The sequence below is a fragment of the Rhagoletis zephyria genome, unplaced genomic scaffold (assembly GCF_001687245.7).
Source record: "Rhagoletis zephyria isolate East Lansing unplaced genomic scaffold, Rhagoletis_zephyria_1.1 Rzeph_scaffold_02141, whole genome shotgun sequence".
NCBI classification, from domain to species: domain Eukaryota; kingdom Metazoa; phylum Arthropoda; class Insecta; order Diptera; family Tephritidae; genus Rhagoletis; species Rhagoletis zephyria.
This window is the reverse complement of record NW_016159225.1, coordinates 39,248-53,962: the sequence shown is the minus strand read 5'-3', so window position 1 is coordinate 53,962 and position 14,715 is coordinate 39,248.

The following is a 14,715-nucleotide window of genomic DNA, read 5'->3' as shown; positions in this document are numbered from 1 at the left end:
CGAGCCTGAAAAAATAGAGCGGATCTTTAGATCCTGCAATAAGGACCTGCCAACACACAATTGGAAGGTGGGGAAGATCGAAGAGCCGATAGGAAACAGAAGGCAGGTGTTGCTGATCCTCAACGCCGAATCGCTCGCCCCATTGGCGCAGAAGGATTGGGAGGTCAGATTCGGGTTTATTGACGCAACCGTTCGAATCTACCGCAGCGGCGAACCGGGCTTGGACCTTAATGAGGAGAGTGATAAGTCCGGCATGCGCAGCGGTGGTGAAGAAGGGTTGCCCAGCAGCCAATGCTCATCCGACTCAGAGAGGCTAACCGGTTTGGGGCCGCTGTTTTATGAAGAGGATCTCCTCGCCGATGACACCGAGGGTGAGGAGATCGAGGAGGCGGACGTAGATGTCACAATGGTGGAGGTAAAACGGACGGATTCTTATGAAGCTGATCCAGATCAACCTCCACCATTCTAAACTCGCGTCCGCGAATCTTGAGGTCCGCCTGGCTGCCGGTGGACTTGACGTTGCCCTCATCCAGGAGCCGTGGATACTCGGCAACAAAATCTGCGGGCTTGGGGTGAAGGGCTTTAAGCTAATTGCCGCACAAAATGCAGGTAAGACTCGAGCTTGCATATTAGCAAGGAACAACTTAAACATCTTCCTGCTCCCACAGCTAAGTGACGGCGATTTGGTAGCGGCAAGCATAGAACTGGATAAAACCAGCTTCTGGGTAGCCTCTGCCTACATGGCCCATGACAAGGACGCACCACCAGAGGAGGTTCGGACGTTAGTCAAGGAAGCAGCCTATAAGAAAAAACAACTGGTTGTCTCCTGCGACGCTAATGCTCACAATTCGATGTGGGGGAGTACGGACACGAACGCTAGAGGTGAGGCGATACTAGACTTCATTCTAGCAAATAAACTTAGTGTCTTGAATTTAGGCTCAGAGCCGACCTTTATAACAAAGAGAAGAGAGGAAGTTTTGGACATAACCCTGACTTCGGACTCGTTTGTCCATAAAGTAGTCAAAAGTCTTACTCTGACCATTTTATATTCAATTCGAAATAGATCTTAAGATCCCCCATCTTAGGGAGTTCAGAAATGTGCGTAATACCGACTGGAGGGTTTACAATAAAAAACTGGGGACTTTATTGCCAAAGATACCTCTCCGGGACCCCGCCACGCGGGTGGAATTGGACGGGTTGGTTAATCAGGTCACTAAAGCCCTGAATAGTTCTTTGTCACCCGGTTGTTAGATACAGGGGGAAAAACAAACCACCTTGGTGGTCAAAGCAATTATCCTCGTTACGTGAATCCAATAGGACAATGTTCAATAAGGCCAAAGCCACGAGAACAACAGAGAACTGGGAGGCCTATAAGGCTGATCTGAAAATATACAAAAAAGCAGTTAGAACTGCGAAACGTAAATCATGGCAGAGTCATTGCAAAGGAATTGAGGAAACCACGGAAGCGGCCAGATTAAGAAAAATTCTCGTAAAGTCGCCATGCGACCTTGGCTATCTCAAGGGTCAAGGGAACTCTTGGACTACGACGAGCGTGGAATCTTTAGGTCTCCTCCTGGACACACACTTCCCTGGAAGCAAGCCGATGAAACTTAACGACCCCATAAATGGCGGGGGGCTATCTGATCTAGGAAATCGACTGATTACTAAGGCGAAAATCGAATGGGCTATTAAGACGTTTGGTCCTTACAAGTCACCGGGACTGGACGGCATACACCCGGTAGAACTGCAGCAATCACGGAGTATTATCTCTCCATTCATTGCGTCTATCATAAGAAGCTGTCTTAACATAGGCTATATTCCGCTAGGCTGGAGAGAGACAAAAGTCTCCTTCATACCTAAGGCAGGTAGGTCCTATCACATCAACCCCAAGGACTTCAGACCCATCAGTCTTAGGTCTTTTTTGCTCAAAATTTTAGAGAGGATAGTGGACGATTATATACGGGACGTGATACCAACTAGTAGGCTCTCCCCAGCGCAGCATGCCTATACGAAGGACAAATCTACGGAAACCGCCTTGCACTCGCTCGTCGGGTTGGTGGAAAAAAGTTTATCTGATAAAGAGTATAGAAGGCGCCTTCAACAACATTAAAGCAAGCGCCATAACGGGTGCCTTAGAAGAGCTTGGAGATGACCACAACGTAGCGGCGCTGATTGAGTCTATGCTTGTCAGCAGGAAGATAACCGCTAAGCTTGGCAACACCACAATAAGCAGAGAGGTCTGTAGAGGCACTCCTCAGGGAGGGGTTCTCTCCCCTCTTCTCTGGAATTTGGCAGTAAATTCTCTGCTGAAGAAACTAGAGAAGGGGGGCTGCCACGTCACTGCATATGCTGACGATCTGGCAATTGCCGTTAAAGGTAAATACCCTAATACCCTAATGGAGATTTTGCGCTCTAACATGGCCACGCTTAGGAACTGGACAGAGAGTAGGGGGCTCGGAATAAACCCCGAAAAAACTGAAGCAATTCTCTTTACAAGGAAACATAGGCTTCCCACAGTCTCACCGCTAATCTTTATGGGTGTGGAGATATCTTTGAAGGAGAATGTTAAGTATCTAGGACTCATATTAGACAGGAAACTTACGTGGAAACCTAATATAGAGGAAAGAGTAAAGAAGGCCAACGTTGCACTACATACTTGCAAACAAGCGGTCGGAATCAAGTGGGGGCTAACACCTCGTATTACACATTGGCTTTACACCTCGGTGGTCAGGCCAATATTATTGTATGGAATACTCGTATGGTGGCCAGCAACTCAAAAGTCAAGTTACCTAAAACTATTGAGTAAGGTCCAAAGAACAGCGTTTTTATGCATTTCAGGCGCCTTAAGGACCACCCCAAACAAAGCGCTAGAGGTGGTAACCAATCTGCCCGCATTAAACCTGGTGGGAAAATACGCGGCCGCCGATTCAGCGCTCAGACTAAAAAGCATGGTGCTATGGAAGGATCGGCGGTTCGGCCACGCCTCTATACTTCACACTCTGGGTAGTCATGAACAAGAAGTGGACTACTCCGCCCCTAAACCAACCTTCGATAGGCTCTTCAAGACGAGCATCCCGTCAAGAAGAGAATGGCAAACACCAAGACCATGGAGAAGGTGGGAACTGAATTTTTATACGGATGGATCCAAGCTAGACAATAGGGTTGGCTACGGAGTTTTCTCCAAGGAACTAGGACTAGAATTATCCGTCCGAATTCCGGACCACTGCAGTGTTTATCAGGCAGAGGTTTTAGCTATAAAGGAGGTGGCTGTGTACCTTAGTACGCATGTCGTAACGAGGACTACGATTAATATTTTCTCGGACAGCCAGGCGGCCATTAAATCAATGAACATGGTAATACTGAGATCGAAGGTTGCGCAGGAATGTCTAGCAGCTCTAAACGATATCAGCGCCGTGTTCAAGGTCAGCCTAATTTGGGTTCCGGGACATAGAGACATTGAAGGAAATTGCAGGGCCGATGAGCTTGCCAGAAAAGGTACCAATCTCCCCCTATGTGAAAACAGAGGCACAATTGGGATACCCATGGCAACCTGCAAACGAGAACCTCGAAACAGCATGATCCAAGAGGCAAACAGGTCATGGCTAGAGGAGGGCACTTGTAAAACAACTAGGCTACTTTGGCCACAAATAGATAAGAAAAAGACGAAAGAGTTGCTCAGCCTCTCAAGAGAGGATATTTCAAGGGTCATGGCTTGTGTTACCGGTCATTGGCTATTTGGCAGGCACTCTTCGAGACTAGGAATATTCTCCCACGAATATTGTAGAAGTTGCAGGGATGAGGAAGAGGAAGAAACCGTAGAGCACTTCTTCTGTAGCTGCCCAGCTCTGGCCAGGAGGAGAGCAGGCTTTTTAGGTAGGCCCTTCTTTAGCTCTCTTACGGAACTATTATGCGTAGGAATAAAGCCAATCCTACGCTTTATAAGAGCTTCGAAATGGTTCTCTGAAGATTAGCCACAGAGGTTCCCGTGTTCTGCAGTGGTATCACAATGGACCTTCAAAAAGGTCTAAGTGAGTTGGTAATTCGAACCGACTGCCACATCAACCTAACCTAACCTAACGGCGGCTGCTGCTAACGTTTCGCTGCTGCAGAAAATGTTTTTATATGGCACTTTAAAACATGTTATCTCTCAAAGGCTAATGATGGGGGTTCTGACAGGGCATTGTGTAATTGGTATTCAGGCGGTGAGACTAGGAATTTCAACTCATCCTCTTTGTATCAGCTGTCAAGGAGAAGATGAAGTGTAATCATCACCACACTTTCTTTTAGACTGTCCAACCTTCGCGAGGCTAAGATGGAAGAATTTTGGTTCGCACTTCTGAACAAACACTGAGATCTCAGGGATCGAAATTTGCTGCATTTGATAATCTGCCATTCTTTGCGCTATGAAATAATTGGTCACATTAGGTATGAATAATTCGATTTCAATGGGAGATGCCACGCTTCCTTGATGTATCGAAATTAATATCAGACTATTACCATCCTTGGAAAGTCTGGAGTAGGTGTCTCTCTTCTTCTTATTCTTTATTGGCGCTGTAACCGACTAGGCGATTTTGGTCGACTCCAAAACAGCACGCAACTCATTTCTATTCTGTGCCAATTGACGCCAATTGGAAATGCCAAGTGAATCAAAGTACTTCCCCACCTGATCATTCCAACACAGAGAAGGCCTTCCTCTTCCCCTGTTACCAGCATCGCGGCCCGCGGTGAATACTTTCAGAGCAGGAGCGTTTCTGTCCATTCGAACGACATGGCCACTATGTCATGTCGCTTCATCAGATGTTTTTATTGTTCATGCCTCCGCGCCATACACCAGCACAGGCATGAATAGTGACTTATAGAGTGTGTGTGTAGTATTTGTCCAAAATGGCAAAAAACAGTACACCAATTCGCGAGATGACCTCTTATAAAAAGAATGGACTTCTCTTTAATAATAAGCAGGGAACGGATTTTATGGAAATTGCCTTTTTTTCTGCTAACGAGATAGAACATATTCGATTAAGAATGTCCACGATTTAGCTTTCTCTGATTCCATATATACACATTTGATGTTGCCTTTTTTAAGATATTTGCCTTTTTTTGCCTTTTTTAATATATTTGCCTTTTCTACCTTTAAAGAAATGATTATAGCATTTACAATTTTTTTTTAAGATTAAAAAATATACACATTGGCCATGCGGCTTATAGAAGCGCAGGGACCTCTTGCCAAATTGGTGTTGGAAAAATTCAAAGCCGTTTTCTCAGCTAACGAAGGCTTTGAGAAAATAACGGGTTTGATAAAATTGTAAAGGGCGAGGAAACCGCCATTATTCCTGATAATATGAACGTTTCAAACGTTCCATATTTAAATTGGGCGCCGCTTGTATCAACTTACGTCGAGCACACATTTAGTACATTCAAAGCTTTTCTTCGCGAAAATCGAATGAAAATGCTGCCAGAAAACTTCAAAATGCATCTTGTGGTTCAATGTTACTAGAACTATACAGATTAAAGTTTTATGAGTTAGAAACTCGAAAGGATAAAATAGTCAAAGATTCAAAGTACAAATTTTCCATATAATGAAACTAGTTCATAGTTTTTCTCTTTTTACTTGTAATATAAACATTTCTATAATAAATGTATTTTTTGATTGTTCTTCGTATTTTCTGTCTTTTTTTATTGCCTTTTTCTGCCTTTTTCGCTATTTTGTTTTGCCTTTTTTTGATTTTTTTGCAACACCTAGTGCCTTTTCCTGCCTTTTTCACTATTTTATTTTGCCTTTTCCAGCCTATTTCGTTATTTTATTTTGCCTTTTTTATAGGTTTTTAGGTCCTAAAAATCCGTTCCCTGATAATAAGTATAGATAAATAGCCAATACCCGCACGTTTGGCGGGGTCTTGAAACACCTTTCGAACAGTAAAAAAATCATTCAATACGATTCTATTTATATCTATGATACAACGATGGGCAAACGCGGTTCTTTGAGCCAAATGCGGCTCTTTGCTTAGCAAAGTGCGGCTCTTTTTACTTTCTCTTTGCTTAGAACATTTTGGCTCTTTTTTTTACTTTTTAAAAGTTTTTTTGCTTTCTTGCTTTCTTTTCCATTGTGTTGTTTTTTTATTTTACTCTTTTTATATACACATACGCAAATTGAGATCGGAACATTACCCGCATTTGGAGAATGAAAATTGGCTTTCTGACTTAATGTTCTTTAGCAAGATAATGCAACATTTGCAAAACTTGAATTTGTCTCTCCAAGGAGAGAATAAAAATATTTTTGATTTGTCGCAAATTATTTTAAGTTTTGAAGCTAAACTATGTCTTTTTATTCATGATCTCGAAAAAAGGATATTTCATCATTTTCCATGGCTAGAATAAAAATATTGCACATGATTTAAATGTACGTTTGCATACTTTTTTATTTTGCAATATCTGAAATACTCTTTTTTACGAAAAGCTTAGAAGAGTTAGAGTTTTTGGAATTAAAAGAAGGTAAGGCACTGGAAATGCAACATAAAGCTTTGCCATTGCTTGAATTCCGGCAACAAGGACTAGATTTAAAATATCCGCTGTTGAAAACAACTGAGTGCCGTATATTTTCCATTTTTGCCACAACATTTAACTGTGAGCCTTTGTACTCTACAATGAAATTCGTAAAGTCAAAATACCGTTCACAATTAGTTGGATTCGCGTACCTGATAATTATTGAAAATTATAAAAACTATTAGCTTGCAAAAACTTGCAAAGCAGAGGAAATTGAGAGAGCACAAGTAATTTTTAGCAAAAAAACCGACTTCAACTCTCATATAAAAAAAAAAAAAATATATATATATATATATCCCATGATCCACTGATCGGATCTTAACCCGATTAGTAAGGGACCACCACTGGATCTAATTATCGAAATCGGTTGACGTGGTCCAAGATTATGCGGTAACATACATAAAAAAAAAAAATATATATATATATATCCCATGATCCACTGATCGGATCTTAACCCGATTAGTAAGGGACCACCACTGGATCTAATTATCGAAATCGGTTGACGTGGTCCAAGATTATGCGGTAACATACATAAAAAAAAAAAAATATTTCCACGAACTGATAACCTCCTCCCTTTTTGGAAGTCGGTTAAAAATGACATTTCATTTTGAGGGAAAGCTGCTAGTTCCTGCTGCTGCTACGCAAATCCCTAAATTGAATTTGATAGTTTGGAAGTTAAAAGAGTAAAATGCGATTAATAAACTTGTAAGTAAATAATTATTCGTTTAGTCAGTGAACTGTGTCAGGATAAAACTTCGGGATTTGTTTTCTAACGTTTTCAATTTTATACTTTTGAATGTAAACAAAATTTCTATCAGCTCTTCGCCTAACTTGCAAGTTTCTGCAAATTTTCTGTTCGCGTACTCTTTTAGATATTTTTCTCTTTAGAGATGACATTTCGCCGGGATTTTGCTGCTGGACATTGACTAACCAACATTTAACAGAACTGTGACGAACGGCTTTAACTAGCGTAAAACCAGATATTGTAAATTTAGCCGAAAGGATCTTTTGAATTTTCTTTAGTATCTATCTTACGTACGTTAAAATAATAATAAAATTCATGTTTTTCATTTCTAATAATTTTATTTAAAAATAAATATTTTTTGTTGTTTTGTTTGTGGGGCTCTTTGTAGCATTTAAAATTTACGTGTGACTCTTTTCGGCCTCGGCCTTGCCCACCCCTGCTATAATATATCTGTAATACGTGCCCCGATTTTCAAGCAAATCGGACCATAAATAATATATTTTCTAATAGATCGATCCCTGGTCAACCTATCAGAAAAAGTATCCTTTATATCGCACACAATTTTCATAGGTGACACAACTCAAAATTACACGTTTGTCAGAAAATTCGAAAAACTATTTCTTATCACATGCTAATCATTTGGGCAAGGGGGAATTTGCCTTAGGTTTTTTCAACAAATTAAAATTAAAATTTCTCCAGCTTTTGCAGAAAGGTTACTAAAAGCTCTGTGTACATTTTTAGAGCATGATTTCAAAAATTCCAAACTTTGAGTTGTGTAACTGTAACGTTTGCGAATAAAACAAACGACGTTCTTGACCTCTATTTCAAGACTGACTTTATTAGGTTAAAGCATGTACTGACTACCGTAGATAATAAATACATAAAATATGCAAAACAGTAATAAAGCATGTAAGTAATACATATGAGAGAATATTATATGTATGTATATACACATATATAGGAGAGCATATTCCACACCTCCCCTTATAAGCATTTTACTCAAATTCATATTTTAGCTTTTGGTTTAATTCGGTTATTCATCTTAACAATTCAAATATAGGAAGAAATGGATAGGTTCACTTTTTATGTAGAATATTACATTTTTACTCTTATTTATTTATTTAGTTTTTATTTCTTTATTTTATATATATATTTTTTTAATATCTCATTTTGTATATATATATAGACTAGCAGACCCGGCGAACTTCGTCCCGCCCAAAATTAATTTTTTATTTAAATATTTGGTCCAACGTTTTCGCCAGCAACTCACGTTCACGTTTGGTTTTGTGGTCGACAGAAGGCATATCCGCATTGCCGTCTTAAATAACCTGCCGAAAGCGTTATACCGGGAAGAAGTCCTTGCGGCTCGATAGTGAATCGTGCTTGAATCTGTATAGTATAGTTGGTGGCAATTTACAAACTGGTGAGTATCATTGGTCCACATTCTGTTTAGTCACCCTGAAGCAAGGACCGCAATGGTTCCGATGGTTGATTTAACGGGAGTAATTTAACTTTGATCCCTGGTGCCTCCGAATCGACGATTTTTAGCAAGAACTCGGTTCCAGCGCCACTAAAAATTATCATTAAAAGCGTTTCGATCGTTTAGGAGGAGTTAAGCCACCAGAATAAGTGTTTTACATACTGACACTCTTCGGTATTTTTTCCCATACAAAAAAACTCTCACGCATTCGTTGTAAGGAGAAAATGCGCAACATCATCAGCGAACAAAATTCTCAAAAATCAACGGTATCTTATAGCCATTAAAAACTTGCACTTTATGATACTGAAATTGATGTAGTTCACTGCATACTCAAAATTTGGTACAAAAAAATTTATCACGAAAAAGAAAAAAAACACCGTATTCTGGTTGTATATATTTACAGATAGGTAAAAAATTTTCGGGACATTACCACAAATACTTTCAGAGATACACGGTATGAAAAATTCGATATATATGGGTGATGCCATGCTCCCATAATATATCCTAAGTCTGCAGTAGGTGTCCAAAATTTCAGAAAATCGGTACAGCCGTTCGCGAGATTACCTCTTATAAAAAGAAGCAGCTTATCTTTATATAAATAGTGTAGGTAGCACAGGGCAACACCAATTTTGATGCGGCAAAAGTTGAAGCTGGTTTTGAGAGGTTTTTTTTGCTGTTAAAATTACGTAAGTATAATGTTTCCATCAGCTCCAGATTTTGAGAAAAATGTGGTGAAAGTGTAAAAAATCGCGTTTTTTGCAATATGAAACAAAAGGTGATAGAACTTCCACTTAGGCTTAAATTAAGGCTTGGACTTCTGACCTCAATCCCTGAAAATACCATTCGTGCACCTTGACCCTAAGATTTCCTATAGTCATTTATTTAACCGCTAACACTGATTTTTACAACATTTTTGACGATAAAAAGTAAAAGAGTATAGGTGACCATTAGGGCAAGATGCAGGAATAGTTCTTTCAGGGATGGTAGTCTGTAGTTCTAGCTTTAATTTAAGCCTACGTGGAAGATTCTATCACCTTTTGCTTAATTACGGTAGGAACTGAAACTTCCCGAAATCAGTTATTCCTGTTCAACAAATCACTATAAGAGCTGGTTTCTCCAACTCAACTTAACTTAGTTAAGGCAATTTTCTCGACTTAGTCAAGAATAAGCTGTATAAAATGTAGGCTAACTTTTGACTTTAGTCCAAAAGTGGCTAAAATAAGTTAAGTTGAGTTGGATGAACCAGCCATAAGTGACCATCAAGCAAAGGTGCGGGAACTTGCTTTAATCAAAGCCTAAGGGGAAGGTTCTACCACCCTTTGTTTCTTTGCTAGAGCTTATCAAATATTGCAAAAAACTCGATTTTTTGACACCTTGACCTAGTTTTTTCTTAAAATCTGGAGCCGATGGTAGCTTTTTGCTTACGGATTCGTAATCAGTACAAAAAATCTGTCAAAAATAGCGTTAATATTTGCTGCAACAAATTTTTTCCATTTTTGTTGGCCTGTGTAATAAGTATTGTTAAATAGCCAATACCCGCATGTTTGCGGCGCCTTCAAACACCTTTCGAACTGTAAAACAATGACTCGATTCGATTTAAGATTTTATGGAATTGATCAGTTCTGGTCCACCTATCAGAAAAAATATCATCTATATTAACCTAGCCGATAAGCTACCTACGTGCTAAATTTCAAGCAAATCGGACCGTTAATAAGACTGTTTCGAATAGTTCGGTCTCTGACACACTTAACGGAAAAAAATGAATCCTTNTTAGGGCAAGATGCAGGAATAGTTCTTTCAGGGATGGTAGTCTGTAGTTCTAGCTTTAATTTAAGCCTACGTGGAAGATTCTATCACCTTTTGCTTAATTACGGTAGGAACTGAAACTTCCCGAAATCAGTTATTCCTGTTCAACAAATCACTATAAGAGCTGGTTTCTCCAACTCAACTTAACTTAGTTAAGGCAATTTTCTCGACTTAGTCAAGAATAAGCTGTATAAAATGTAGGCTAACTTTTGACTTTAGTCCAAAAGTGGCTAAAATAAGTTAAGTTGAGTTGGATGAACCAGCCATAAGTGACCATCAAGCAAAGGTGCGGGAACTTGCTTTAATCAAAGCCTAAGGGGAAGGTTCTACCACCCTTTGTTTCTTTGCTAGAGCTTATCAAATATTGCAAAAAACTCGATTTTTTGACACCTTGACCTAGTTTTTTCTTAAAATCTGGAGCCGATGGTAGCTTTTTGCTTACGGATTCGTAATCAGTACAAAAAATCTGTCAAAAATAGCGTTAATATTTGCTGCAACAAATTTTTTCCATTTTTGTTGGCCTGTGTAATAAGTATTGTTAAATAGCCAATACCCGCATGTTTGCGGCGCCTTCAAACACCTTTCGAACTGTAAAACAATGACTCGATTCGATTTAAGATTTTATGGAATTGATCAGTTCTGGTCCACCTATCAGAAAAAATATCATCTATATTAACCTAGCCGATAAGCTACCTACGTGCTAAATTTCAAGCAAATCGGACCGTTAATAAGACTGTTTCGAATAGTTCGGTCTCTGACACACTTAACGGAAAAAAATGAATCCTTTATGCTAATCTAGGCAAAAGGCTACCAACGAACCAACTGCATTTTTTTAAGCATAGCTCGACCCCTGCGCCAACTATCGGAAAATTTAAAACTTTGTGCACTCCTTCTTCTAAACACGTTTCCAAAAAAGCAGCACCCATTCGAATCGGTTATGAAACATAGGAGAAAATTGATCCCATTTGATTCAAGCTCCCAATGAATTTCACAATTATNGAGTATAGGTGACCATTAGGGCAAGATGCAGGAATAGTTCTTTCAGGGATGGTAGTCTGTAGTTCTAGCTTTAATTTAAGCCTACGTGGAAGATTCTATCACCTTTTGCTTAATTACGGTAGGAACTGAAACTTCCCGAAATCAGTTATTCCTGTTCAACAAATCACTATAAGAGCTGGTTTCTCCAACTCAACTTAACTTAGTTAAGGCAATTTTCTCGACTTAGTCAAGAATAAGCTGTATAAAATGTAGGCTAACTTTTGACTTTAGTCCAAAAGTGGCTAAAATAAGTTAAGTTGAGTTGGATGAACCAGCCATAAGTGACCATCAAGCAAAGGTGCGGGAACTTGCTTTAATCAAAGCCTAAGGGGAAGGTTCTACCACCCTTTGTTTCTTTGCTAGAGCTTATCAAATATTGCAAAAAACTCGATTTTTTGACACCTTGACCTAGTTTTTTCTTAAAATCTGGAGCCGATGGTAGCTTTTTGCTTACGGATTCGTAATCAGTACAAAAAATCTGTCAAAAATAGCGTTAATATTTGCTGCAACAAATTTTTTCCATTTTTGTTGGCCTGTGTAATAAGTATTGTTAAATAGCCAATACCCGCATGTTTGCGGCGCCTTCAAACACCTTTCGAACTGTAAAACAATGACTCGATTCGATTTAAGATTTTATGGAATTGATCAGTTCTGGTCCACCTATCAGAAAAAATATCATCTATATTAACCTAGCCGATAAGCTACCTACGTGCTAAATTTCAAGCAAATCGGGCCGTTAATAAGACTGTTTCGAATAGTTCGGTCTCTGACACACTTAACGGAAAAAATGAATCCTATATGCTAATCTAGGCAAAAGGCTACCCTGCGCCAACTATCGGAAAATTTAAAACTTTGTGCACTCCTTCTTCTAAACACGTTTCCAAAAAAGCAGCACCCATTCGAATCGGTTATGAAACATAGGAGAAAATTGATCCCATTTGATTCAAGCTCCCAATGAATTTCACAATTATTCGAAATTTTCCAAGCTTTCGTCGAGAAAAATTAAAATTTTTTGCGTTCTTCCGGATTTTACCGAGTTTTCCATTTAGAATTTTCTATTTTTCCATTCGAATGCCATTCCGAAGGAATTGCGCACAAAATTCCATACAAAAAAATCGATTTTCGATTTTTCCAATTTTCCGACTTTCCCGGAGGGTTTTCCCAAAACTTTCTTTCGCAAAAACCTTCTCCTGCCAACTACGCACAACTAAAAAAAAAGTTTGCCAAATCGGCCCAACCGTTCTCAATTGGTGAATTACTATACATTTTTCACACCATTTTTATATATATATAGATAAGGAACAGCTGTTCGTAAACGGCGATTACCGACTGAATTTCAGTTTTTTTTTGCAAAAGTATACATGCAAAAGTATACATACATATTGTCGGCCGCTGTGGTTTAGTGGTAAGCAGTGCACGCTTCCACTCCGCTGCACCTGGGTTTAAGCCCTGGTCAAAGCAACATCGAAAAAAAATATATATAGAAAAAAAGGTTTTTTCTTAACAGCGGTCGTCCCTCCATGAAAAACAGCTTCTCACAAAAATACAATCGCCGTTCGGAGTCGGCGTAAAACTGTAGGTCTCACCGCTTTGTGTGACAACATCAAGGCGCACGCCATAAATCGAAGGAGAGGCTCGGCCAAACACTAACATATGTGTAAGCGCCCATCTATTATTATTATTATACATACATATCGTCGTTTAAAGTACAAAATCGCGTATCAACAAAATGCAAACCCGCGTATAAAGTTAATGCAAAACCGCGTATGCGAGGATGCATAAACAATTTTATAGAGAGTAAAAACATTCATATTTCAAAATAGTTCCCTTTTTTATAAAGCAATCGCATTTGCTCCTAGTATATCTCAAGATGAATGGATAAGGATTAAGCCAAGAGTTTGTGAAAGCAAATCCAATTTTTGGCAGCCAATGTCAGTTACGCGGTTTTGCAGAATGACGATACGCGGTTTTGTACTTTAAACGACGATATGTATCTTTTCCTGTAATAAATATATCGATGGTCCTCTAAAATAACGACACAATTCAAGATTCAAAAAATAAAATTCGTACTATTATTAAGTGGCTCATGTCTTTAATCGTTGTCTTATTCATGTATAATCTTTACTACTTACTTTAGTTAGTATTAGACATGAGTTAGCCAAGGATTAGAGACATGAGCCTCTTAACAGTAATAAGGGATTTAATTTTTTGAATTTTGAGTTGTGTCGTTACTGCAGAGGACCATCCACATGTAAATTCATATATTTTGATATTGAAATAAGTTCGAGCATAAATACGATTTTTAGTTACATACACATATGTAGCGCCACATGGCGGGAAATTTTTATCGAAAGAATTCTTTTTCCTGTTATCAATACATATTTGAATCTGAGGATAATCGGACCATAAACGCGATTTTTAGTGATAACTCGACTCCAACGCTACCTGACGGCTCTTTTTTGCAATGCACATTAGGTCAAATGATTACTTTTTCTGTGCGAAATTAATAGCAGCTAAAATATTGCATTATTTTAATGTAAAAAGATGGAAAACGTTAAAACAAGTGTAAAGGCAGTAAATAAAATGTTAAACAGACTTGGCTTTCGTAAAACAGAACTTACTGCTTTTTTGTATGTTCAAATGATGAGTATATGTTTTAGGTATTACTCAAAAACATTGTCCAATTAGCTTGGTTTTGACACAAGTTATTTTCTTATCATACACAACCCGTTCCTCTTTAAAATGAGCTATATAATAAAATAAGTATGGTCACATGTACATAAATGGTTTCTTCTAGCGATTAGTTATGGCATTATCGAAATTCCTAAATTAAAAAAAGAAAAATATTTACTACATGTCTCGCAGATATGTCTTGAGGAGAGATTCCTAAAGCAGTTTGTCTTCATAAATCACTTCATTTTCACTTGAGGTTTCAGTATTTCCAAATTCTCCACCGATATTATCTATTTATATTCAGAATACAAATGCTGCTTTGTGACACATTTACCGAAAATCGCTGGTAACTTCCTGAAAAGAATACGAATGTTTATATAACTAATTTGTTAAAAGAATGTTCAAAGCTCTATTCACTTTGAGTAAAAAAAAT